This window comes from Zea mays, chromosome 3 (assembly GCF_902167145.1).
Source record: "Zea mays cultivar B73 chromosome 3, Zm-B73-REFERENCE-NAM-5.0, whole genome shotgun sequence".
NCBI lineage: Eukaryota > Viridiplantae > Streptophyta > Magnoliopsida > Poales > Poaceae > Zea > Zea mays.
This window is the reverse complement of record NC_050098.1, coordinates 210,122,025-210,149,682: the sequence shown is the minus strand read 5'-3', so window position 1 is coordinate 210,149,682 and position 27,658 is coordinate 210,122,025. Positions and strand designations below refer to the sequence as shown.

Here is a 27,658-nt window from a genome sequence, read left to right as displayed (position 1 = left end):
AGGTTTGGTCAAAGGTCTTGGTAAAATTGCTATATCTCCTGACCATTCCATTTCCAATGTTTTTCTTGTAGATTCCTTAGATTACAACTTGCTTTCCGTTTCTCAATTATGTCAAATGGGCTACAACTGTCTATTCACTGATGTTGGTGTCACTGTCTTTAGAAGAAGTGATGATTCAATAGCATTTAAGGGAGTGTTAGAGGGTCAGCTATACTTGGTAGATTTTGATAGAGCTGAACTCGACACTTGCTTAATTGCTAAGACTAACATGGGTTGGCTCTGGCATCGTCGACTAGCCCATGTTGGGATGAAGAATCTTCATAAGCTTCTAAAGGGAGAGCACATTTTAGGATTAACAAATGTTCATTTTGAGAAAGACAGGATTTGTAGCGCATGCCAGGCAGGGAAGCAAGTTGGAGTCCATCACCCACACAAGAACATCATGACGACCGACAGGCCGCTTGAGCTACTCCACATGGATCTATTCGGCCCGATTGCTTACATAAGCATCGGCGGGAGTAAGTATTGTCTTGTTATTGTGGATGATTATTCTCGCTTCACTTGGGTATTCTTTTTACAGGAAAAATCTCAAACCCAAGAGACCTTAAAGGGATTCTTGAGACGAGCTCAAAATGAGTTCGGCTTAAGGATCAAGAAAATAAGAAGCGACAACGGGACGGAGTTCAAGAACTCTCAAATTGAAGGCTTCCTTGAGGAGGAGGGCATCAAGCATGAGTTCTCCTCTCCCTACACGCCACAACAAAATGGTGTAGTGGAGAGGAAGAATCGAACTCTATTGGACATGGCAAGAACCATGCTTGATGAGTACAAGACACCGGACCGGTTTTGGGCCGAAGCGGTCAACACCGCCTGCTACACCATCAACCGGTTATATCTTCACCGAATCCTCAAGAAGACATCATATGAACTCCTAACCGGTAAAAAGCCCAACATTTCATATTTTAGAGTTTTTGGTAGCAAATGCTTCATTCTTATTAAAAGAGGTAGAAAATCTAAATTCGCTCCTAAAACTGTAGAAGGCTTTTTACTTGGTTATGACTCAAACACAAGGGCATATAGGGTCTTTAACAAGTCCACTGGACTAGTTGAAGTCTCTTGTGACGTTGTGTTTGATGAAACTAACGGCTCTCAAGTAGAGCAAGTTGATCTTGATGAGATAGGTGAAGAACAGGCTCCATGCATCGCGCTAAGGAACATGTCCATCGGGGATGTGTGTCCTAAGGAATCCGAAGAGCCTCCAAGTACACAAGATCAACCATCCTCCTCCATGCAAGCATCTCCACCAACTCAAAATGAGGATGAGGCTCAAAATGATGAAGAGCAAAATCAAGAAGACGAGCCACCTCAAGATGATAGCAATGATCAAGGGGGAGATACAAATGATCAAGAAAAGGAGGATGAGGAAGAACCAAGACCGCCACACCCAAGAGTCCACCAAGCAATCCAACGAGATCACCCCGTCGACACCATCCTCGGCGACATTCATAAGGGGGTAACTACTCGATCTCGGGTTGCTCATTTTTGTGAACATTACTCTTTTGTTTCCTCTATTGAGCCACACAGGGTAGAGGAAGCTCTCCAAGATTCGGATTGGGTGGTGGCGATGCAAGAGGAGCTCAACAATTTCACGAGGAATGAGGTCTGGCATTTAGTTCCACGTCCTAACCAAAATGTTGTAGGAACCAAATGGGTCTTCCGCAACAAGCAAGATGAGCATGGTGTGGTGACAAGGAACAAAGCTCGACTCGTAGCCAAAGGGTATTCACAAGTCGAAGGTTTGGATTTCGGTGAAACCTATGCACCCGTAGCTAGGCTTGAGTCAATTCGCATATTATTGGCCTATGCTACTTACCATGGCTTTAAGCTCTATCAAATGGACGTGAAAAGTGCCTTCCTCAATGGACCGATCAAGGAAGAGGTCTATGTTGAGCAACCTCCCGGCTTTGAAGACAGTGAGTATCCTAATCATGTCTATAGGCTCTCTAAGGCGCTTTATGGGCTCAAGCAAGCCCCAAGAGCATGGTATGAATGCCTTAGAGATTTCCTTATTGCTAATGGCTTCAAAGTCGGCAAGGCCGATCCTACACTCTTTACTAAAACTCTTGAAAATGACTTGTTTGTATGCCAAATTTATGTTGATGATGTTATATTTGGGTCTACTAACGAGTCTACATGTGAAGAGTTTAGTAGGATCATGACACAGAAATTCGAGATGTCGATGATGGGGGAGTTGAAGTATTTTCTAGGATTCCAAGTCAAGCAACTCCAAGAGGGCACCTTCATTAGCCAAACGAAGTACACTCAAGACATTCTTGCTAAGTTTGGGATGAAGGATGCCAAACCCATCAAGACACCCATGGGAACTAATGGGCATCTCGACCTCGACACGGGAGGTAAGTCCGTGGATCAAAAGGTATACTGGTCGATGATTGGTTCATTGCTTTATTTATGTGCATCTCGACCGGACATTATGCTTTCCGTTTGCATGTGTGCAAGATTCCAATCCGACCCTAAGGAATCCCACCTTACGGCCGTAAAACGAATCTTGAGATATTTGGCTTATACCCCTAAGTTTGGGCTTTGGTACCCTCGGGGATCCACATTTGATTTACTTGGTTATTCGGATGCCGATTGGGCGGGGTGCAAAATTAATAGGAAGAGCACATCGGGGACTTGTCAGTTCTTGGGAAGATCCTTGGTGTCTTGGGCTTCAAAGAAGCAAAATTCGGTCGCTCTTTCCACCGCCGAAGCCGAGTACATTGCCGCAGGACATTGTTGCGCGCAATTGCTTTGGATGAGGCAAACCCTGAGGGATTACGGTTACAAATTAACCAAAGTCCCTTTGCTATGTGATAATGAGAGTGCAATCAAAATGGCCGACAATCCCGTCGAGCATAGCCGCACTAAGCACATAGCCATTCGGTATCATTTTCTTAGGGATCACCAACAAAAGGGGGATATCGAGATTTCTTACATTAATACTAAAGATCAATTAGCCGATATCTTTACCAAGCCACTTGATGAACAATCTTTTACCAGACTTAGGCATGAGCTCAATATTCTTGATTCTAGAAATTTCTTTTGCTAAGCTTGCACACATAGCTCATTTGAATACCTTTGATCATATCTCTTTTATATGCTATGACCAATGTGTTTTCAAGTCTATTTCAAACCAAGTCATAGGTATATTGAAAGGGAATTAGAGTCTTCGGCGAAGAAAAAGGCTTCCACTCCGTAACTCATACTTCGCCACCACTCCGAGCAACTCTCTCTTCTTTGGGGGAGAAATGAGCATCAAGGAAAAGGACTTCATCCTTGGGGGAGAGAGTAAAAGCTCAAACGCAAAAGGACCGGATTTCGTCTTTGGTATAATCTTAACTCATTCATTTATGACCAAAGAGGAGGAACTTACTTCAAGGGCTCTAATGATTCCGTTTTTGGCGATTCATGCCAAAAAGGGGGAGAAATGAGCCCAAAGCAAAAGGACCGCACCACCACCACCAAATTCAAAAACTTAGTGCTTTCCAAAAGTCTTTATCATTTGGTATCCTATTGTGTTCAAAAGGGGGAGAAAGTAGTATTTCAAAAATGGTATATCAAAACCCTCTTGAACACTAAGAGGTGGATCTCTTTTAGGGGAGTTTTGTTTAGTCAAAGGAAAAGCATTTGAAACAGGGGGAGGAAATTTCAAATCTTGAAAATGCTTTTGCAAACTCTTATTTATTTACCTTTGACTATTTGCAAAAGATCTTTGAAATGGATTTACAAAAGGTTTTGCAAAAACAAAACAAGTGGTGCAAACGTGGTCCAAAATGTTAAATAAGAAAGAAACATTCCATGCATATCTTGTAAGTAGTTTTATTGGCTCAATTCCAAGCAACCTTTACACTTACATTATGCAAACTAGTTCAATTATGCACTTCTATATTTGCTTTGGTTTGTGTTGGCATCAATCACCAAAAAGGGGGAGATTGAAAGGGAATTAGGCTTACACCTAGTTCCTATATAATTTTGGTGGTTGAATTGCCCAACACAAATCTTTGGACTAACTTGTTTGCCCAAGTGTATAGTATATACAGGTGTAAAAGGCTCACACTTAGCCAATAAAAAGACCAAGTTTTGGATTCAACAAAGGAGCAAAGGGGCAACCGAAGGCACCCCTGGTCTGGCGCACCGGACTGTCCGGTGTGCCACCGGACAGTGAACAGTACCTGTCCGGTGCACCAGGGGACTCAGACTCCAACTCGCCACCTTCGGGAAATTCCAAGGCGACTCGGCTATAATTCACCGGACTGTCCGGTGTACACCGGACAGTGTCCGGTGCGCCAAGGGAAGTCGGCCTCAGGAACTCGCCAGCCTCGGGTTCGCGCGGCAGCCGCTCCGCTAAAATTCACCGGACTGTCCGGTGTGCACCGGACTGTCCGGTGTGCCAGCGGAGCAACGTCTCTCTGCGGCGCCAACGGCTCCCTGCGGTGCATTAAATGCGCGCGCAGCGCGCGCAGACGTCAGGGCTGCCCATACCGGTGCACCGGACATCAAACAGTGCATGTCCGGTGTGCACCGGACACCTCGGCAGGCCCACAAGTCAGAAGCTTCAACGGTCAGAATCCAACGGCAATGGTGACGTGGCAGAGGCACCGGACTGTCCGGTGTGCACCGGACTGTCCGGTGCGCCATCGAACAGAGGCTGCCAGCAATGGTCACTTTTGGTGGTTGGGGCTATAAATACCCCAACCACCCCACATTCATTGCAATCCAAGTTTTCCACTTCTCAACTACTACAAGAGCTAGGCATTCAATTCTAGACACATTCAAAGAGATCAAATCCTCTCCAATTCCACACAAAACCCTAGTGACTAGTGAGAGTGATTTGCCGTGTTCATTTGAGCTCTTGCGCTTGGATTGCTTCTTTTCTTTCTCACTTGTTCTTGAGATCACAACTCCATTGTAATCAAGGCAAGAGGCACCAATTGTGTGGTGGCCCTTGCGGGGAAGTTTTGTTCCCGGCTTTTGATTTGAGAAGAGAAGCTCACTCGGTCCGAGGGACCGTTTGAGAGAGGGAAGGGTTGAAAGAGACCCGGCCTTTGTGGCCTCCTCAACGGGGAGTAGGTTTGCAAGAACCGAACCTCGGTAAAACAAATCTCCGTGTCTCACTTGCTTATTCGCTTGGGATTTGTTTTGCGCCCTCTCTCTCGGACTCATTTATATTTCTAACACTAACCCGGCTTGTAGTTGTGTTTATATTTGTAAATTTCAGTTTCGCCCTATTCACCCCCCCCCCTCTAGGCGACTATCATTCTTTCACTGTTTCAGTGTGTCACTGACGATTTTCAGAAGAGTCCTCCGGTTTCTATTCCTTCACAGGGTGAAGTCCCTGATGGCGATCCATGCTAGGAGCCGAGCTCTAACGAGCTAGACCGGCCGGATGACGCTACGGCTGGAGCTTCCAAGCGACAGGAACCAGATTAGACTCCAACCGCACCTTTCCCCCAATCAATTTCGCTAGAGGCGGTCTATCATGCTCTGACCACGGTGACAGTGCGGGTGATCAAGTGGATTAAGGTGTTTCGGATAACCGAAGTCTTGGCTGGCCAAATTGAAGCTAGGGAAAAGTTCTTGGGTTCATCAGAGATGACGCACACGCTAAGTTTTGGACTAGGCACGAATAGAAAGGTGGGGCGACGGAGAGGGTGTCATGGCGGCGTTTTACAGAGCACGGGTGCGTTCCGGTGATGGGCTTCGGCCGAACTTCAATTGGCCGCATTTGAGAGCAAGAAGAGATCAAAGACTAACTAGAACAGGGAACAATTTGATAAATACTGACCCGAGGAGCACTGGCCACGGGGTTTCTTCTCGGCGGAGCTAAGAACAGAAGGGAGAGGGATTTGGGGACTACGTGGGTTTTCCGGTGAGCTTGAGTCAAGCGCTTAGTCGCTGAGGTGCGGAATATGGTGAAGAAGCAGCACCCGCATGCTGGCGTAACCGGATGAGGATCGCGGATCCCTGGATCGCGCTGGCGAGCATACCGCACGACGGATTCCGGTGATAGCACGGTGGTCGCCGTTTAACCAGAGCCTGCCACCTTAGTGACTTACTGCCACGACGTCGAGGATATTCACCGCGGCCACCAGCCCATCCCGACCGCCATGGCATCCTTATCGCCGGCGAGGTCTGGATCCTTATCCTCGGCGCGATTTTTCTGAAAACCGGTGAACAGTGCGCCTGACTCAGTGAAGAGCTCATCTGACAGATCAACTTGGAGCTCTGTTTTCTCCCAGATTCATATGGCAACATGATCAACACTCTGCAACAAAATTGTAGAGCAATATACCATCTACAACATTGCTATATGGTGTTGCCACAAAAAGCCAATAGATCATGCTTTAAATTGGGCTTGAAGTTGATGTCAGTCCACTGTTAGTCTGATTTCAGACTTTAAGTAGCCTGATAGTCCAATTTTAAGCTTAATTATCTCTAGATTTTTCTTAACAAGTGAGCTCACACTCTTAAGCAAAGTTGTTCTCCTATGATTGGTCCACAACTTTGATGTGGTGACATAGGGAAAAAACCCTATACTTTGAAAGTTACAAAGCCCCAAAGTTGAGCCAAAACTCTGAAATTCAGACTTAGGCTATATAGGGCTTAAGAGGTGATTTTTGCAAATAGACCCAAAACTTAGGGTTTAACTTGCAAATTCACATATTTGTGAACCAAAGGACTTAATATGCCTTAACATTGTAGTTTTTACACTTTAGTCCAAATGTGCACTATTTTTGCACATAGGCCCCTAGGGTTTGGACTTAGGGTTTTTCAGGGTTCCAATGGGGATTTTTGGTACCTTAGGGGTATAAATGTGATTCAAGTTCATTCTTAGGAACCTATTATAACTATTCCCCTCAAGCTTTTAGGTTTTCTCACTTTAGGTTATGTTTTACCCCCTTAATCCCTATTTAGGGTTAAGTTCCCTCTCCAGGGTTCTATTTGCAAAATGCTATAACAATACAACTTGTTTGAAATTTTTTTTACCTAGTGAATGCACTCTAGGTGTGTCAAACATATGCAATGCCAATGTTTATGATGCCATGCTCAAGTTTTAGTTGCAGTAACACCAGGGGTGTTACAGCCATGATGTGATTATCCCTGGCCAGAGAGAAGAGTATCAGGTTTGTGCGACACTTTTGACTGTCATGACGAAGGATTTCACCATGACTGCAGTATTGCCTCCATAAGAAGATATGGTTTCCTCATAGCTCATGAGGAACTGCTTTGGGTCTGAGTGCCCATCATACATAGGGAGCTAGGGTGGCTTGTATGATGGGGGCCATGGGGTAGCATGCAATTCTGCTGCTAGAGGAGAAGCATCATCAAAAGCAAAATTACCATGATGGAAATCATCATACCATTCGTCATCGTTGTAGGAGTTGTCTTGACGAAGCTCTCTGTATTGAGGTCATCGGTCTTGGTCATCTTGGGTGAGATGACGTATTTCTTCAGCGGCCTCATCAATCTTCTTCTGAAGATCGGCGAGACGAAGCATCTTTTCCTTTTTCCTCTAGACCTATTGATGAATGGCTTCGAGGTCCCTGATTTCTTGGTACATCTCCTCCTCCTGAGGTGTCGGGCTAGTAGCTTCGCGTAATGTGTCCTGATTGACGTCCAGTGGCTGCAGTGCAGCCCCTAGCCCTGAAGACTTCTTTAGCGGCATGATGAAGGTCACAGGTTGCCGAAGGTGGTCAAATGAGTTCACTGGAGGTGGGCGCCAATGTTGGTCACTTGTTCTCAAATGTTATGAGTTAAGAACAAGGCAACACAAATATTAATGGTTAAAGACCTTGATCCTTCGAAGCATTATCTCCCTTAGGATATAATGCTCTTCAAACAAAGGTTATGAAGGACAAACCTTCATCATCTCAATATGTAATAAAATGGTAGGAACATATAAGACATATAGAGAACATGAATAATCATATCAAATCATCAGATTATCTATCTTTTCATTATATAACCATGAAAAAGCATTAATGATATTGAATTACATTTGAACCTTCGGCTTGACAAAAGGTAAGAATCCAAGAGTGACGTGCGAGTGATTACAGGTTAGCGTGAACAGTACGGTGTTATTGTTCATCTATTTATAGGCACAGGACGCAGCCTAGGTAAAATTACATCCAACTCCTTGACATTTACTATTTACTAAGGAGTAATCTGTCGAGGACTAAGCAGTCTTTTCCCCTTTAGGTCGGTTTCATTCTCCATCACTGTATTTGCGCTAAGCCGAAGCCTCATCATCCATAGCTTTAGAACTGATTCATCCTTCTTCTAGACTGCTCCTTTCATTCCGTGCGCACCTTCATCTCAAAGCCGAAGGTTCCTATAACAGTATATTACACTTGGAAAACATGTTAGTCGTGTTTTTGAGGACCTTCGGAAGATGAAGGCCCCCAACACAGAGGTCGCTCATCTTGAACACAGTGGCCATCTCCTTATTGAACACCACGAGGTCACCAGAGTCTTACCTACTCGATGAATCGACGTAACCTTCGATGACCAAGTGGGTGCCACTGCTTTGCTTGATGTAGATTGCGTGTTTCGACATGCTCTGTTGAAAGCCGAGTGGCAACATTGTGTCATCAAGCTTTGCATTCTAGGTGCATGACGCCTGATGTAGTCCATACAATGCCTTCTGCAACCTAAATACCTTGCGCTCTTGGCCAGAGACGATGAACCCCACTGGCTTCTTGATGTAGACCTCCTTCTGTAAGTCGTCGTTCAAGAACACCAATTTAACGTCCATGTGGTGCACCTCCCACTCTTCGTGCGATGCGATGGTATGAGGAGACACACTGAATCCAGTTTGGCCATCCGCAGAAAAACTTCATCGTAGTCGTTGTATAAAAATTATGGGTTGCCTAAAGATGGGTCTTAGTATCTCAACTCTCGTTACATGTTTGACTAAAACACATATGATGTAATTGTAGATGAATGTACTATGTTTGGATTCAGGCACTCAAGTCATGGTATAGGATGAGTGGTGATGGCCAGCCTCAGCCGAGGATCAAAGTGGAGTGGTCATCAATTTACCTTATTGAGGAGCAATACCTAGAGGTAAAAAAGTTAATGGCTCTTTTCTTTTTTTGGCGCATTCTTCTTTTTGTTACAAGCTAATGGTTCAATTTACCTGATCGAGCATCAATCCTTGTTGGTGTCTGTTCCGTGGATGGCCACCTAGTCATATGGTTATCGAGCCTTGTGCAAGTGGTGGGTTTCCTTTGAGTTTTGCACTGTTTCTAAAAGGAACTAGGAAACTATGGAGCCGAGTTGTTCCACAACTACAACGATGATGGACACTTGTGCTGCACAAAGAGAATATTAAGTTATATTATGTCCTAACTTCAAAATAAATAAACACATGTCATTCTTACTTATATGTACAGGAAGCTCGCACCAATTCTAGGCCGACGAATGTGGAGGTGTATGTGGTAGGGAATAGGGGTTCTAATCCCCAAAATGTTGATGTGTTATGCACTCAAACAACCTCGACCATCTTGTGAGCTTTGTATACTCTAGTGTATGTTTTAACATCACATTTATGTTGTCTTGTTATTTACTGTGCTTTTGTTCAGGCGTTATGGGTGGGACTATGACTGGAGGAGCCAACCAATTGACCCCGAGGCGACATATGCTAGCGTAGGAGGACAAGCCCATGGACAGTGAGAATATTTCATTTTGATTTTGATGTTATGCTCATATGATTGTGATTGTACCGAGTTTATGATTCATTCATATAGGTTGGGTACATTTGATTCATCGATTGACTCTAGGGAGACCGAGCATCCATATCATTGTCCTCTTAAATGTCTCGTTCTCGCACCTCCGCGCAGGACATGGAGATTGCTAGGCTACATGAAGCGTTAAGGCAATAGTCAGAGTATTAGAGGCAACAAGCTGAGCACCAAATGCAGCAAAACTAGCATTATGTGAATCTATTCGCTCAGTAGGAGGCTTTCCTCTCAGTAAGTTGAACTAATATGTTATTCATAGCAACTAGAAAGTTGTGTCATTCCTAAATAGTGACTTGCATCTAATTTGTAGCAAGTGGCACAACAAACGTGCATCTAGATGTCAGCCATTGGGATGCCGCCTCTAGATTTTGCACCACCGCCTCCACCACAATTTACTTGGTTCCATCCATGACATGTATTCATTTATATGTAGATTCGTTTGTGTTATAAATGGAGAACTTAGCAAATGGTAGTCTATATAGCAAAACTTAGCCAATTATAGCAACACTCTAGATAAATGTAGGAAACTAAGTATTTAATATATACTTTTGTTTTTCAGGGTTTCCAAACATCTCATGCGATAGTTGCAGCACCTAGAGATGAAATCTGGCCAAGACGATGCCACGACTTTGTGGATGAACAACCTCTTCGCTACCATAGTCCAATAGGAGGTAGTAGACACAACTCTAACCAACCAAGTGATGGGTATTAGCATTGTTATCATTGCCTTGTATTGGACTCTTTTACTTTTGAACTCTAGTAGTAGTATGGTGACATTTGGATTATTCTTGGACTTGTTGAAAGTGCATTCATCCCTTTTGTGGGGTTTGGTGATTTGGATAACAACACATTTAAAGGTCTAACAAGTTTTCTAAATGTTGAACAGGAAATTCAGTATGATGAACATACTTGAATAGTGTATAATGGTCAGTGAACAAAGGTTCAACACAAGGTTAAATAACCAATGAGACAATGAAAATGGATATAATATGGTCTCTATATTGGTTTGAATATATGGACAAGATATGAGATATCCTATGCATAAATATGATCAGAATAGAGGTTGAAGTGATTAAGAGGATTGGTCAAGCCAAAGTGAATAAGATATGATTAATCGTGAATTGGTTTGACCATATTACTATTAGTCCATATATGCTTCTATGAGAATCAAATTAGGGCTTGATTGATCTTAGCATTTATATCTAGATGACATTCAAGCAAGGTTCACAATATTGAAGAAATGATTCTCTCAATGGACGCTCAATATGATGTGACTCAAGAATGGCTTGATAGGGTGAAGTTAGAAAGGAAAGGGCTTCGAGGGACTAAGCGAAGGTGAAGGCCAAGCAACGGCTCGTGGACCAAGGTATCATGGCTAAGGTGAAGAAGGGAGTACTTGCACTAAGTCGATGAACTAATCAGCTATGAAGAGTTATATTGTGTTGATGCATCAGTAAGGTGACTTGAAGCCATGATTTGAACTCATATATGGTGAAATAGTTCAAGTCACATGGCTTGATTTGTGTTTTCTTCAAAAGGTGAGACACAGATGTTTGTGACCCTTATGAAGCAACACCATGGAGAAATCATACATGAGACACCAATAACTCAAGGAGTTTACTTAATTATATTTTATTTAACTTGAGTATAGGAATTGTTGTACTATCAAGGGGGTCCAAAAAAGGTTGGTGTTTACCAAAGCTCAAGCTTCTAAGATTCAAAAGCTATTTTGAAAACAGAATCTTTTGGACACTCTATGACTATGAGTTCAACTCGAGTGAGGTTTAGCAGATGGAGATCTGTCCTATTAAAAAGTAGCTGAACTTTCCTTCAGAAAAGTTCAACTTGACTTCAGCTAAGTTGAACTTTTCTTCAGAACAGTTGAACTTAACTTGAGCTGAGTTGAGCTTTTCTACAGGACATCTCAACTTGACTTTAGCTGAGTTAAACTTGTATTCAGGACAGTTGAACATAACTTGAGCTGAGTTGAGCTTTTCTCCAAGATAGCTCAACTTGACTTCAGTTGTGAAACTCTCTGGTCAAAACCAGTTGAACTTGCCTCAGGGCCAGTTCAACTTAGGTTTTCTCCCCAAACCTCACTGGTCAAAACCAGTTGAACTGGCCCCTAAGGACCAGTTCAACTGGTGTCAGTGTCATAAGATCGTTCTAACTTCTGTCTGCCAGTCTGACTGGTAGTCTGTCTATCAGGTTGACAGGCCAGGCGGTTGAACTGGCCCTAGGGGAGGTTCAACCTGTTTTGGACTTTTGACTCAAGTCTAACTAGATTTTTTGAACTTGGTTTCTAGTCAAAACCAGTTCAACTGGTCTTTGGGCCAGTTCAACCGGGGTCTGAGACTAGTTCAACCGGGGTCTCAGGAAAGTTCAACTGGAGTCTAAGACCAGTTCAACCGGGGCCTGAGGCAAGTTCAACTGGTCTCCCACAGAAAACCCCAAATGACTAGTTTTGTGCTCCACCTATATATACTCATTCCTACCTCTCTCCCCCATACAAGAGGACTCACTAAACTCCATTTCTAACCTGAGAAACACCTCCCACTCCCTCTCACACATCTCTTGCCTCTCTCATTTCAAATCTTTGGTGAGAAATCTTTGAGTGAGATTGAGAGCTGCATGTTTTGTGCTTCATCTTCAAATCTTTCTTATTCTTCTTGATTCGAGCTTTGGTACTACATCGAGTTCTTTGTGGATTCATTATGCTTGGAGCTTTTGGCTCCTAGATGACTAGGTGTCATTTGTGAGTCTCCAAATCTTGTGGAAGACCACAAGAACGTTTGTATTACCCGCTTGTGTGAGCAAAGATTAGTGTGTGGGCTTGACCTTTGTGGTCGGAGAAGGGAGGATTAGGGTTGAAAGAGGCTCGGCTCTTTATGGGCGCCTCAACGAGGAAGTAGGACACCTTTGTGGTGTGACCGAACCTCAGGATAAATCTTGTGTCTCTTGTGTTCTTGCTCATTGTGTTTGTTCGTGTTCTTCGTTCTCTCACCATTCTGTGGAAGAATTGTTCATATCTTTTTTGTGTGTGTGGATCTTGAGAAGTGCCTCCCAGATCTACTACTTTAAACCATGTGTATCATCTAGGACATCCCACTTGCAAAGTTAACTGGGTGAATTTCGAGATCAATTTAGTTTTATATCTCATTCTTTAGTTGAGCTCGTGCAAACCGGTTGAACCAATTTTACCCAGTTTGTTTATAGTTTTTATTGAAAAACTTTCTGCTTGCTTATTCACCCTCCATTTAGGCAACTTTCACTTGTGAATGTGGATCGACGTTGAACTATGTGAATGTGAAATAATGTTGTACTATGCGATGCGATTGTGGTTTGTGATTGTGAATGTCGCTTGTGAATGTAAATGTGGCTTGCAAATGTGATGTATATATGAATGTGGATGTTTATGTATTGATTTATTTGGATGAATCTACAATATGTTTTGAACCGTGGGAATTAATAAAAAACACCAAAGTTTTTTACCTCCATGCCACCAAGCCGTCGGATATAATTATATAACTTAATTCCGATGACTCACTGGTAGCTATCGGAAGTTATGTAACTATATCTTACCCCCTACCCGAGGTCGTCAGAAATAAGTTCGTGCGGTCTAGATGACACAGTCATGGCTGTCTAACGGGTTTCCCTATTTTCGACCAATTAGAACCGACATACACTTTTGTCGTTGGAAATAAACCCTAAGATATTGAAAAATAAGTAATGTCCAACTATTCAGGGTTTATTTATGGTGGCTTTGGCCATCGAAAATTGTACCTCTACTGACATGTATGAGTACTTTGTAAAAAGATACTTATCAGACTTAAAAGTGTTTGAATTTTTGTGGACCAAAGTGTGCACTTGTTTTGAAAAGGGTAGAGTAATAATACTACAAGATTGGTAATCAAATATATATTTAAATTTTACAGTACATCCGTACGCCGGTTAGAACGAAGGTCTAGTTTAGAAGCCACAAAATCGAAGGGTATATCGGAGGGGCTAAAATTATTTAATTTTTGAATAAGAGGGTCTATTATCCCATCTGGTTTTGTGGCTCTCAAACTAGTTCTACCAGTATTTTTTTATATAAATTCAATCAAACTAAAAGATATTTTGACTTCGAGTAGAGCTGAAATTGTATCCCTAGGCGGAGACAGTACGTACTGTGATATGCCATGCCACAGGAGCCACTACGTGTGTATCTATACCTGTATGTATATCTCGAACTTATATATATATATATATATATATATATATATATATATATATATATATATATATATATATATATATATATATATATATATATATGGATATCGCAAGGATGGGGAAGGATATCTCTGTATTTACATTTATATTTATTATTTATCAAGTCGCGTAGGGTACTGCAGCTGCATTAACTCCTTGTGCTTGTGTTAGCTAGCTGTGCGAGCCACAATGGGCTCCTCGAAATGTCAATGTGCCGTGGGCTGCGGCCACGGACAACTCATCTATGACACGCATGCATGGCTGCATCGTACGTGTACGCGTGCACGTGTACACCATCGGCCATATACGCACCGGACTAGCTGTACCGCACATCCAGTGTTTCCATCCAAGGCTGGAGTACGCAATACACACATAAACATCCACACGTTCATGACGCGTACGTCAGCCAAAAAAAGCACCATCATCGCAAAGCAAAGCACTGCACGTACTACTGAGCGGTGACAGCACAGATCGATGCATGGATCGAAGCGGCCGGCGTCGTACCACTCCCAGTCCCAGCACACTACTAGCGCTAGTCGATCGCTAGCTGGCCCGGCCGGCCGGAGAAGGCAGATGATGTATATACCAGCATACTACACTGTACTGATGTACATGTCGAAATTAATTGATCGTATATCGTCGTAGAAGAATCCAGGATGGATTTGTGTATAAATACACACACACAAAGAGATCGACCCTCTTCGTCAGTCCACAGTACACGTACGTACTTGCACCGTACTATATGACCCCTGCGACCGGACCAGGCCGGCCGGATCCATGCCTGTTGCCGCTGCGGGCCTACACGCGCCACCGACGACGACGACCGTTCTTGTTGGTTATTAATCGGCGAGCACAAACAGGAGGAGCAGCTGCCTGTGTAGCTAAGGGCAGGCCATGGGGAGGCTCGGCGGCGGGCTGGGTGCGGCGACGCCGTCGTCATTCGTGCGCGCGGCCTGGCAGGCGGTGCGGTGGTCCGTGGTGGTTCCGACGCTGCAGCTGGCCGTGTACATCTGCGCCGCCATGTCGCTGATGCTCTTCCTCGAGCGCCTGTACATGGCGGTCGTGGTCACGGGGCTCTAGCTGCGCCGGCGCCGGCGCCGGCGCGTCGCCGGTGACGGGCAGCGCATGCTGGACGACGACGACGACCTGGAGGCCGACGCCGGCCGCTGCTGCCCCATGGTCCTCGTCTAGATCCCCATGTTCAACGAGGGACATGTGAGCGAGACCGCTTATTGATTGTTGCTTGCAGTTGCAGTTCGTATTCTGCTTCTACCTCTCGATCGTACTAGCTAGCTGCTGATTGATTGGTGGCACACAATAAATGTGCACCGGTATGGTATGTACTGCTGCTAGTATAGTACTACTACTTGTTTGTTTTAAGCAAGCAAGCGTGCATGAAGCCTGCACGCAAAACAACTGAAAGGGGTCCATCTTTCCATGCATGCGTAGCGTGGTCGATGATCGATGAACCCAAAGCACGCTGCATGACTGCGCGTTTCTCGTGTGCAGTCAGTTCTTGCTGCATGACATATATTCTCTTTCTCATTAATTGACACGTACAAGCTACAGACTAATAAAAGCTACTTTGTTTTTCTTTACTTTGGGCGCGTTTCCTCCCTTTTTAAATCTCTTTTTATTCGCTCCACGATAATTAAAAGACACAGAGATGAATTATATATTGCATGATGAGTGAGTATTATATTAATTACAGCACTTCTTTTAAGCGTTTATTTTTGCATGTGCCTCAGTCCCGAAATAAGTACCGCTACGATACTCATGTCAATTATTTCTTTTTGACTTAATTAGCCATATAAAAAAATATTAGCAATACTTGTATCTACAAATAAATTTATTATGATAATAAATTCTACTATCTATGTGAGTACGAGAATTCATGGGAGCCAATAAGACCGCGTGACACAATCAAATAAGGTCATAAAAAAACTAGCGACCGATTTCATAAAAAAATCCTTGTGTGCCGACCGAATCGAGGCGTGCATATCTTGTGGAATGTTGATCTCTCTTGAGGGGCTGGGGTGTCCGAAGGGGGCGAGGTCAGGTGACAGTCTCAAGCTGAGAGTTAGGGATCGTTGGTTCGCAAAACTTGTCTGTCAGCAGGGAACTAGTTGCATCATCGCAATGAGAGGGAGATCGGGTTTGTCGAGCGGGCCGACGTTGCGACGACGACCAGCGAGATTGGGCGATGTCGTGCGTCAGGAACGAGGCATCAGGGCAGACCGGCTCGGTGTGCCGCGTTAGGAAGAACGGGATTGGATGGATAAATGCAAGGACTAGCGTGAGAAGGAGTATGAGAATCATGAGGACTAGACCGATCTAACGAGGAGGCCCAAGATAAGATTGTTTTAGCCTACCTATTTATTTCTACACTTAACATTGAATGAATGTTAGAATAAGAGGTTATAAAAAATTGAGGGGACCATTGACCCACTGTGCCCCTTTGATCCGCCCCTATCTATGTACAGATGATACTAATTATATACAATAAATATTAATATTGTTCTGTATATATTTAGTCAAAGTTAGTGTAACTGTAGGCGAGGAGGTTAGATATGCATTAATCGGTCAACTCTCACGATTTGTTGATAGCCTGTGTGGGACGAAAATGTATCAGGAAAACAGAGGATGCTAGCGGGCGGGAATCATTAAGGTCCCGTTTGTTTCCTTTCATTTTGAGGAATTGGAATCTTACTAATGGAATAGGCTATTTTTTAGAATTTGACATTCCACCACTTTCCAAAGTTATCATACAAGCCTATCTCAAATTCATGGGGTGAGAAATGGAAATTGATTCTATAAATTTACATGCTATTTTTCTGATGTACAACTTATAACACTCTCTTCTACTTGCTTCGCTATAACATAAATGTAGTATATAACTATCTCTCTCATATGATTTAGGATAATATATAAATATATTACATATATTAATATATGAACTTAATTATTTTTATCTAAATTATAATTATTAAAATTAAATTCAATTCCAATGGAACAAACAAAGCCTAATCGAAATCCGATGGGGAGAAAAAAGAAAAGAAATGATGAATATCTAAGAGCGCAAAATTAAATTTAAATAATGCCAATGACCATTTGACCGATGGGAAAAAAACACGCGCATTGTGTGCAGGTGTACCGGCTGTCCATCGGAGCGGCGTGCGGGATGTCATGGCCATCGGAGAGGCTGGTGATTCAAGTGTTGGACGACTCCACGAACCCCGCCATCAGGGAGCTGGTGGAGGTGGAGTGCGCGCGTGGGCGCGCAAGGGCGTGCGCATCTGCTACGAGAACCGCAGCAACCGCAACGGGTACAAGGCGGGCGACATGCGCGAGGGCCTCAAGAAGCACTACGCTAGGGACTGCGAGTTCGTGGCCATCTTCGACGCCGACTTCCTCCGCCGCACCGTGCCGCTGCTGCAGCGGGACCCCGGGGTGGGGCTGGTGCAGGCGCGCTGGCGCTACATCAACGCCAACGAGTGCATCCTCACGCGCATCCAGGAGATGTCCCTCAACTACCACTTCGCCGTGGAGCAGGAGGTGGGCTCCGCCTGCCACGCCTTCTTCGGCTTCAACGGCACGGCCGGGGTGTGGCGCGTCGCCGCGCTGGCGGACGCGGGCGGCTGGAAGGAGCGCACCACCGTGGAGGACATGGACCTGGCCGTGCGCGCCAGCCTCCGCGGCTGGCGCTCGTCTACGTGGGCGACCTGGTCGTGCGCAACGAGCTGCCCAGCACCTTCAAGGCGTACCGCTACCAGCAGCACCGGTGGTCGTGCGGCCCGGCCAACCTGTTCCGCAAGGTGCTCCCTGAGATCCTCCACAGCGACCGGGTGTCGCTGGGGAAGAAGTTCCACCTCCTCTACGCCTTCTTCTTCGTCAGGAAGGTGGTGGCGCATCTCGTCACCTTCCTCTTCTACTGCGTCATCATCCCGGCCTGCATGCTGGTGCAGGGAGACGTGTGCCTGCCCAAGTACGTGGCCATGTACGTGTCGGCGCTCATCACGCTGCTCAACGCCGCCTGCACGCCCAGGTCCTGCCACCTGCTCATCTTCTGGATCCTCTTCGAGAACGTCATGTCCATGCACCGCTCCAAGGCCGCCGTCATCGGCCTGCTCGAGGCCAGCCGCGCCAACGAGTGGGTGGTCACCGACAAGCTCGGCAGTAGCAAGGCAGCTGCGGCTGTAGTCGCGAAGAAGAAGAAACAGCAGCTGGTCCGGAGCAGGTGCTGCAGCACGAGACGGGAGATGCATGTGCTGGAGCTCACGATGGGGGCGTGCTTGCTCTATTGCGCTGTCTACGACATTGTCTTCTTCGGCCGCAACCACTACTACATGTACCTGCTCCTGCAATCGGCGGCGGCCTTTATCGTCGGCTTCGGCTACGTTGGCACCTTGGCACCCTCCTGACTCTCATGAGAGTCACCAACACAGCCAGACGACTGTCAGTGCCTGTGATCCAAATTAAAGTCATAATATTTCATTAAATTATTCGTAGCCTTAATTGTATCGATCGCGTGGGCAATAGTCATGATAAATCAGGTTTTTTTATAGTACTACATTAAAGGGAAAAACAGATTCAATAAAAACAAAACAAAAAAAGGATTCCTAGAGCCAAGCTGGACCTCAGTACACTGTAGGCTTTACGTTAATGTGTCATGTATACTTCCCGTCAAATGAACATGTACTTGCTAGCTAGCTAGCTAGCTGGCTCATGTATTCTGAATGAATATGATTTGTTCTTATTACAGGCATACAACAGCAAAACTTTACTAATTGAACACAAAAGGAAGGCAATGCCATCAATTTGACGTGACAGATCAGACAAAAGACCATTTTTCTTTTAGCAGCTATTAGAACACAAAGTACAATTAAATCAACGCTACTCCCTTGAAACAGTCATACTGCAGTACCACAAACTCAAAATGATGTCAAAATTGCACTAATACTTTTCAATAAATTCATGTTAGCCAGTTCAGGAGGGGAATTGACAGACTGGATTAGGCTTTGTTGCTAGGGATGGGATGACGCTTGTTATGGTAAGGTTGATGAGTGTAGTGGCTTGACACCTTCAAAGAAACCTTCAGCCACTTCTCATCCTATCAAATTCCCTCCACCTAAATCTGCCATCCCAGCTTAGAGTAGAGTGTTTGAGGAGCCTCCAAGAGCCCCACCTCAAAAACAAGTGTGGTTGTCCAAACCTAACCATCTAAAGAAGCCACTTGATACTTTGCCCGATATCTCTAGTGATCCCCTTTCTAGAGCACCACAGCCACCCAAGATGACCCTTTCCCACAAAAAGACTCCACCTAAGAGAGAGGTGAGGTACCACTAAGAGTATTCACTTGGTTGTGTTTTGTTAGGAGGAAGAGATATGCGAGAGAGCAGTAGGGACATGCAACAATCTTCTCATGATGTGCATGATCCTCCTATTCAGAGACGTGCTACTAGACCTAGAGGTGTTTTGCGTTAGGTGGCTAGGCCTAAAGCTATGAGACTACATGGTGGTCGTGCCTGACATGGTATCGGTGAAAGGGAAATAGGATCAAACCTTTTCCTAAATAAATTTTGGTGGTTGAATTTGAAAGCTATCTTGTGGGTTTTGGTGTTTGGATGACAACCCAATTAAAGGACTAACAAGTGTGTTAAGTGTTGAACAGGTGCTGAATGCAAAGCTAACAGGGTTCAACACAAGTAAACAGGTGTGATGGTCCAAAGATGGAATTATCTATAGATAATGGACATCACAAGAAAGATGGACATTGCTTAAGTGAGACTTGATATGCATAACTTGGCGACAACCGATCAAACCAAGGATGAAAGCAAGAAGAGCTTCGAGGTACCGAGTGCACGGGAGAAAGTCCAGGAGACCAGGAACCCAAAGCGAGGGGTGAAGAAGGAGACTTGCGGAATCGAGGTTGATCGAGTTAAGAAGAGTTATGGTGCATCAAGGAACACTACATAAGGACATGACTTACAACCAATGAGGTAACGTCTACAATTATGTGGTGTAAGTCATAAGGCTCAAGACCAAGCTCAAAAAGTGAACAAGGACACTAGAAGGAGAACCAATGTCAAAATCAGAACTGGAAGCAGCCTAAAAGAGCTAAGTGCACCTTGACCTTTAGTTTGGGTTGTTCCTATGATTGGAGATATTCTATGTGACCTTTGCAGGATGTTGGAGCTTAGAAATGTCAATATAGATCAAGTCAAGCTGACTTGATGGTTTATGAGTCCAACATAAATCTCAATCATGCCAAATACTAAAGAAGTGAAAATCAAAGAGAAGGTATGTTTCTAGACTTAGTACATTGGTTTTTGTGTACTAATATATTTGTCTAAGTATTAGAAACAGAGAAAAGAAGAAAAGAAAAGAGATGCAAAAGGCTTGGCTGTGTACAGCCAAGACTCAGCTCAGTCTGGCACACCGGACTGTTCGGTGGTGCACCGAACAGTGTCCGGTGGTGCACCGGACAGTGCCCGGTGTGCTAGACTGAACTCCGGTGAACAGGCTGCTCTCGGGAGAAGTTTGGCGGCATACGACTATAATTCACCGGACTGTCCGGTGGTGCACCGGACTGTCCGGTGAGCCAACGGTCGACTGCGCCAACAGTCGGCAGCGCGATCAGCGGGCGACGCGTGGCCTAGGCCAACGGATAGTTGGTCCACCGGATTGTCCGGTGTGCACCGGACAGTGTCCGGTGAGCCAAGGCGGTCGTTGCTCCAACGGTCAAGTGAACCCGATTTGGAAGGAGATCGTGCATCGGACAAGCTACAGGACCTGTCCGGTGGTGCACCGGATTGTCCGGTGCGCTACCCGACAGAAAGCAAGTATTGCCTTCCAAAATGGATTCCAACGGCTCCTAGACCCCTTGGGTCTATAAAAGGGACCCCTAGGCATCTTCAACAAACAAACAAGTGCAGCCAACAATTGTATACATCACTCAGATCGATTCTCTCTCTCACTCTCGTGAATATCTCTCTAGTTTGTGTGAAGGCAAAGTTATAAGCTTTTAGAGAGTGGAGAGGTGCTGCAAAGAGCTAGAGCAAAGTCTTGAGCGCACTGTTACTGTGCTGGAGTGCTGTCAAGAAGATTGTAAGCAGCCGCGGCTTTGTTGTAACCCAACTCAACATAGTGGAAGGCTCTATCTGTCATACTGACAGATCTGAGCAAACGTAGGAAGGAGTTGAAATAGACTCCAAGCCCAGGTGTGGCTAACTCCAACGAGGACTAGGCAAGCATTTCAGGCTTGGCCGAACCTCGGGATAAATTCTTGCGTCTGTGTGCTTCGCTCTGTATTGTGTGCTGACTCTCTATCTTACTCACTTTTTATATCTGCACTTCAACACTTATCTGTGGTACAAGTTATATTTGAAGTGCAGGGCATTTTGAGACATGATCTTCTATTCCGCTGCTAACGATGAAAGTAGAGATGAAAGCGATGATGAGGAGGAATATGAGGATGAGGAGTCTACATCATCACAAGGTACATTTTCCTGTTTTGCTTCCACTGACAATAATGACAGGGAAAAAATGAGACCGACGATGTGGAAGAAGAGGAGATTCGTCGTTTCTACACCCATCTCAATAAAGAAGACAAAGCGCTCTTGGTTAAGCTGTTGAGAAGGAACAAGGAACAAGGCGAGACGCTTCTCAGGCTAGAGGAGACTCTCAACAAAACCAACGACAGCCTAGAGAAGATGACCAAAGAACATGAGAAGCTAAAGTGCTCTCATGATGATTTGGTCCAACGGTATGATTCAGTTTTAATTGAGCAAAGAAATAATGATGATGATTTATCTTGTGTTGCTCAACTTAAAATGGAAAATGCCATGCATGAGAGGCATGTAGAATTGCTAAATCATGATAAACTTGCTCTTACTGAAAAATATGATATATTGTCTTATTATCATGATAATCTTTTGGATAGACATATCATGCTTGATATTGCTCATGAGGTTGTAGTTGCAAACCTAAATTCATATGAACCTCATTCTTGCACACGTGCACATCTAGATAATATATCACCATGTGCTAACCCTGGTTGCTCAAAAGAAAGCCAACTCTTGGATGAGCATCAAGCTGCAGGATCAAAAGAAAAAGTGCCCATCAATAAAGAAAGGAACAAGAAAACAAAGCAACTAAGGAGAAGACGCATTGTTCAACCTTCTCAAGATATCCACGGGCGCGTGGTGAAGAAGCTTGAGACGGGAAAAACTGCAGCAAGTGTTAAGCTCCATAAGAAGGATGTTCCTAATGCTAAAAATGAAGAAATCAACATGAACTTGGAAAAAGGTAAAGATTCGATTAGTCATGTTGTTTGCACTGGCCATTTCTCTATGTCATCCAAGAACAAAATAGAAAAGGGAAAAGGAGGTGCTTTAAGTGCAATAAGTCAGGACACCTCATTGCGTCGTGTCCATACAACGACAAGGATGAAGGGATAAGGAGATGCTTCGGATGCAATGATAAGAACCATACGATCACTTCTTGTCCGCTAATGATAAATCAAGCACGTGCACTCTCCGGGATGACCCCCACTAAGAAAGAAGACAAACAGCAAGCGTCATGTCAGGTTAAGCAACGCTTCTGCTACAAGTGTGGTGAGCAGGGTCATCTATCCAAGGTATGTAAAAAGGGTAAGGTTCCTAAGCAAGTAAATCTATCTCAATCTCATTCACTTAGGAGACCCAAACCATACACTTGTGCTAGATCAGTAATGAGATCACCTAGAACTAGCAAAATTGCTATTTGGGTACCAAAAGCTCTTATGAATGATCGTTATGGACCCATCCCGAGATGGGTACCAAACTGTGCCAACTAGACCATGTAGGTGCCTCGAGATGGACTGGAGACCAAGGGAGAGCTTAAGACGGTTAATTCAAACTCTATGCTTAAGCTGTTAATTTTTATTGTCTATTCATTGACCCAAGGTTGAATTATTGTGCAATACTAATCCCATGTTCATCTCAAGTGAAATAAGTTGTAGAGGTCCGTAATCATTATTGGTTAATCAAGCAAAGGACCTTGATGAGAATCTGCAACTTGCTCTCCAAAGGATGGTACTCGTGTATCTTAAGTACATTAAGTACATTATTGATAATCAGTATTGCTCTTAAGTTGGATTGTTGTGATACCTATCCTTGGAGTAGTTATGCTTTTGAGATTGCCTGTGTTATCAATGGTTCATGATCTTCAAATTCATAATAATGCTTGCTTAATCATGATTGTGCGTTCTAGATGTTATATCTTTTGAATCATTCAATGGGTAGCTTTTCATTTGATATAATTACCATGATTAACTCTTTTTGTGTTCATGGATAAACCTGTATCTTTTTGTGAATCATGCTATATGGTTTTTTAATGATTAACCTATGTGCAAGCATGACATCTTGTTTAGTCCATGTTCACATAATTACCCTATGTTGGTACTATGTGTATACCAAATCCATGTTGTGCCTAATGCACCTTCTTGAGCTATGAGGTGCATGAGCAAAAGGAGCCCTAAGTTGGTAACAACAAGTGCTCTCATGGCGATTCAGGTAAAGGCAAAGGTATAGAGAATAGAACTATGCAATTTCATTAAAAATCTTGAAGTTTTGTTGATTGTGATCATAGCTATGTTCTTGCCTTTCAATTGATAGTATCTTGGCTTAGGTGCCTTATGCCCTAAAATGTTGTTTCCTTTGGTGCACTTAAAATGAAGTAATTCTTAATCTTGGTATGGTTAGACATTGTACTTTATATGCATGATCTTATCATCTTTCAACTGGTGTATGTGTTGCAATGATCATCACGTGTGAAGCGTGCCTAGGTTGCTTGTAAAATGTTATATATCTTGAGGCATGCATCGTTTCCACTAGTCACAAGTTGTATTATGTCATATATCCAGTTGGTATCTCCTTGTGATGAAATTGATAGATTATGTCTAGACCAAGATATGTTGTGATCCCCTCTAGTTCTGAGGATGCTAGAATGTGCAAAGTGCAAGTCATTCAAATACTTGTTGCACAACTTTAGGGGGAGCACACATAACTTGTGTCTTTTGAGACTAAATTGCTTCTTGAGTGATCTTGTATAGTCTCAAGGTGGAAAGGGGAAGATGAGCAAGAAATAGAGCAATTAGGACTTGGGTACCTCCGAGAAGGTTAGGATAAAGGATCAGACACAAGTGTGGAGAAGCTCCCTAGAGATTAAACTTTCAAGATGGAAAGTACACCACAACATGGTAAAGTTACAAAAGGAAGTATTGATCTTTTGTGTATATGTATCTTAACTCTCCTCCAAATGCATGTGTTGCATATGTTCAATGTGTAAGGGGGAGTAATGTTAGTGTGTTAAAATTTACCTGCTCAATACCCTGTTGTCCCTTGACATCGTTCTATGTTCTTGCTTGAATATGGTTTTGGTGTTTGATGTCAAAGGGGGAGAAATTGTGCATTAAAGCTTATCTCAACCTGAGAGGAAAGCTTATCCTAAAGGGGTTTCCTTGAGTCTTAAGGAAAAATGTGTTAGTTGATACTTCTTATGCTTCTTATTGTATTATATGGCGATAATGCAAAATCAGTGCTTCCGTTGATATGAAGCATTTAGTATCTATTGTGTTTATCCTGTAATAGATATTCATGTGGTTCTGGTGCTTTAAAATAGTTTTAATTTGGTATCTTAATGGTGAATAGTGGTAGGTTGATATTTCTGTGGTATATCTATTCAATTGGTGTTTAACTCTGATTCTGTGCATTTATGTGTCATACGCATCACGGTTTAATTAGTGACAAAATGCATCCCACAGGTGCTAAGGTATAGTAGTGCTTCGAATTAGCCTAAGTATGTGCAATTTGGCATATAAGGCCAAATTTAAGATTTTGATGTAAACACATATTTAGGGGGAGCATTCTATAAACTTAGAATTCAAAAATTGTGCTTTAAATCTTATTCTTATGTAAGCTTAAATTGTGTTGCTGTCAATCACCAAAAAGGGGGAGACTGAAAGCTCTCTTGTGGGTTTTGGTGTTTGGATGACAACCCAATTAAATGACTAACAAGTGTGTTAAGTGTTGAACAGGTGCTGAATGCAAAGCTAACAGGGTTCAACACAAGTAAACAGGTGTGATGGTCCAAAGACGGAATTATCTATAGATAATGGACATCACAAGAAAGATGGACATTGCTTAAGTGAGACTTGATATGCATAACTTGGAGACAACCGATCAAACCAAGGATGAAAGCAAGAAGAGCTTCGAGGTACCGAGTGCACGGGAGAAAGTCAAGGAGACCAGGAACCCAAAGCGAGGGGTGAAGAAGGAGACTTGCGGAATCGAGGTTGATCGAGTTAAGAAGAGTTATGGTGCATCAAGGAACACTACATAAGGACATGACTTACAACCAATGAGGTAATGTCTACAATTATGTGGTGTAAGTCATAAGGCTCAAGACCAAGCTCAAAAAGTGAACAAGGACACTGGAAGGAGAACCAATGTCAAAATCAGAACTGAAAGCAGCCCAAAAGAGCTAAGTGCACCTTGACCTTTAGTTTGGGTTGTTCATATGATTGGAGATATTCTATGTGACCTTTGCAGGATGTTGGAGATCAGAAATGTCAATCTAGATCAAGTCAAGCTGACTTGATGGTTTATGAGTCCAACATAAATCTCAATCATGCCAAATACTAAAGAAGTGAAAATCAAAGAGAAGGTATGTTTCGAGACTTAGTACATTGGTTTTTGTGTACTAATATATTTGTCTAAGTATTAGAAACAGAGAAAAGAAGAAAAGAAAAGAGATGCAAAAGGCTTGGCTGTGTACAGCCAAGACTCAGCTCAGTCTGGCACACCGGACTGTCTGGTGGTGCACCGGACAGTGCCCGGTGCGCCAGACTGAACTCCGGTGAACAGGCCGCTCTCAGAAGAAGTTTGGCGGCGTATGGCTGTAATTCACCGGACTGTCCGGTGGTGCATCGGACTACCCGGTGAGCCAACGGTCGACTGCGCCAATGGTTGGCAGCGCGATCAGCGGGCGACGCGTGGCCTGGGCCAACGGATAGTTGGTGCACCGGACTGTCCGGTGTGCACCGGACAGTGTCCGGTGAGCCAAGGTGACCGTTGCTCCAATGGTCAAGTGAGCCCGATTTGGAAGGGGATCACGCACCGGACAAGCTAGAGGACCTGTCCGGTGGTGCACCGGACTGTCCGGTGCGCCACCCGACAGAAAGCAAGTATTGCCTTATAAAATGGATTCCAACGGCTCCTAGGCCCCTTGGGTCTATAAAAGGGACCCCTAGGCGTCTTCAACAAACACACAAGTGCAGCCAACAATTGTATACATCACTCGGATGGAATCTCTCTCTCACTCTCGTGTATATCTCTCTAGTTTGTGTGAAGGCAAAGTTATAAGCCTTTAGAGAGTGGAGAGGTGCTGCAAAGTGCTAGAGCAAAGTCTTGAGTGCATTGTTACTCTGCCGGAGTGCTGTCAAGAAGATTGTAAGCAGCCGCGGTTTTGTTGTAACCCAACTCAACATAGTGGAAGTCTCTATCTGTCATACTGACAGATCTGAGCAAACGAAGGAAGGAGTTGAAATAGACTCCAAGCCCAAGTGTGGCTAACTCCAACGAGGACTAGGCAAGCATTTCAGGCTTGGCCGAACCTCGGGATAAATTCTTACGTCTGTGTGCTTCGCTCTGTATTGTGTGCTGACTCTCTGTCTTACTCACTTTTTATATCTGCACTTCAACACTTATCTGTGGTACAAGTTATATTTGAAGTGCATGGCATTTTGAGACAGGATCTTCTATTCTGCTGCAACCTACTCGAAGGATCTTTCATTCCACTATGATCTGGTCTTTGAGTAGAGTAAGAACTAAAGTTTTAAAGTGATAATTTTTATTCGCCTATTCACCCCCCCTCTAGGCGACATCCAGATCCTGTTCCTGGGCAAAAGGAACTTTCAGAATTGCTCAACACAAATTATTGGACTGACTTGCTCTAGAATAAATGTTCTATAGGTGCCAAAGGTTCACAACAAACCAATACAAAGATGAAAGAAAGGGTTCAAAACAAAGGAGCAAAGTAAACAGGAGGCAGCCCTGGTCTGGCGCACCGGACTGTCTGGTGTGCCACCGGACAGTGTCCGGTGCACCAGGGAGCATCAAATCAAACTTGCCAGCCTCAGGAATTTGGGGAGGCCGCTCCGCTATAATTCATCGGACTGTCCGGTGTGCCAACGATGCAACGGCTACTTCATGCCAACGGTCCTATGTAAGCAACAGTAAAAGCAAACAGTGCGCGCCTGCGTGTGCAGAAGTCAGAGCAGGCGCCAGAAGGCGCACCGGACAGTGAACAGGACCTGTTCGGTGCACCACCGGACTGTCCGGTGGCCCAGTTGTCAGAAGCTCTAACGGTCGGAACCCAACGACCTGGTGACATGGCTGGCGCACCGAACAGTGTCCGGTGGCACACCGGACTGTCTGGTGCGCCATTCGACAGAAGCCTTCACCAACGGCCATATTGGTGGTTGGGGCTATAAATACCCCCCAACCACCACTCTTAAAGCCATCCAAGCATTCACTACACCTCATTCAATACAAGAGCAA

The 27,658-nt window shown here is 44.2% G+C and overlaps 1 long non-coding RNA gene and 1 pseudogene across 1 annotated transcript; one reads left to right on the top strand and one right to left on the bottom strand.

The window, feature by feature from the left end:
• The first annotated feature begins 14,718 nt into the window (after nucleotides 1-14,718).
• On the top strand, nucleotides 14,719-18,565 carry LOC103651282 (glucomannan 4-beta-mannosyltransferase 1-like; annotated as a pseudogene).
• A 3,357-nt stretch (nucleotides 18,566-21,922) lies between these two features.
• LOC118476750 (uncharacterized) lies at nucleotides 21,923-22,423 on the bottom strand. Its single transcript, XR_004857360.1, has 2 exons — nucleotides 22,236-22,423; nucleotides 21,923-22,151 (listed from the first exon to the last, which is right to left on the bottom strand). It is a non-coding gene; the product is annotated as an uncharacterized lncRNA (long non-coding RNA).
• Nucleotides 22,424-27,658: the final 5,235 nt, after the last annotated feature.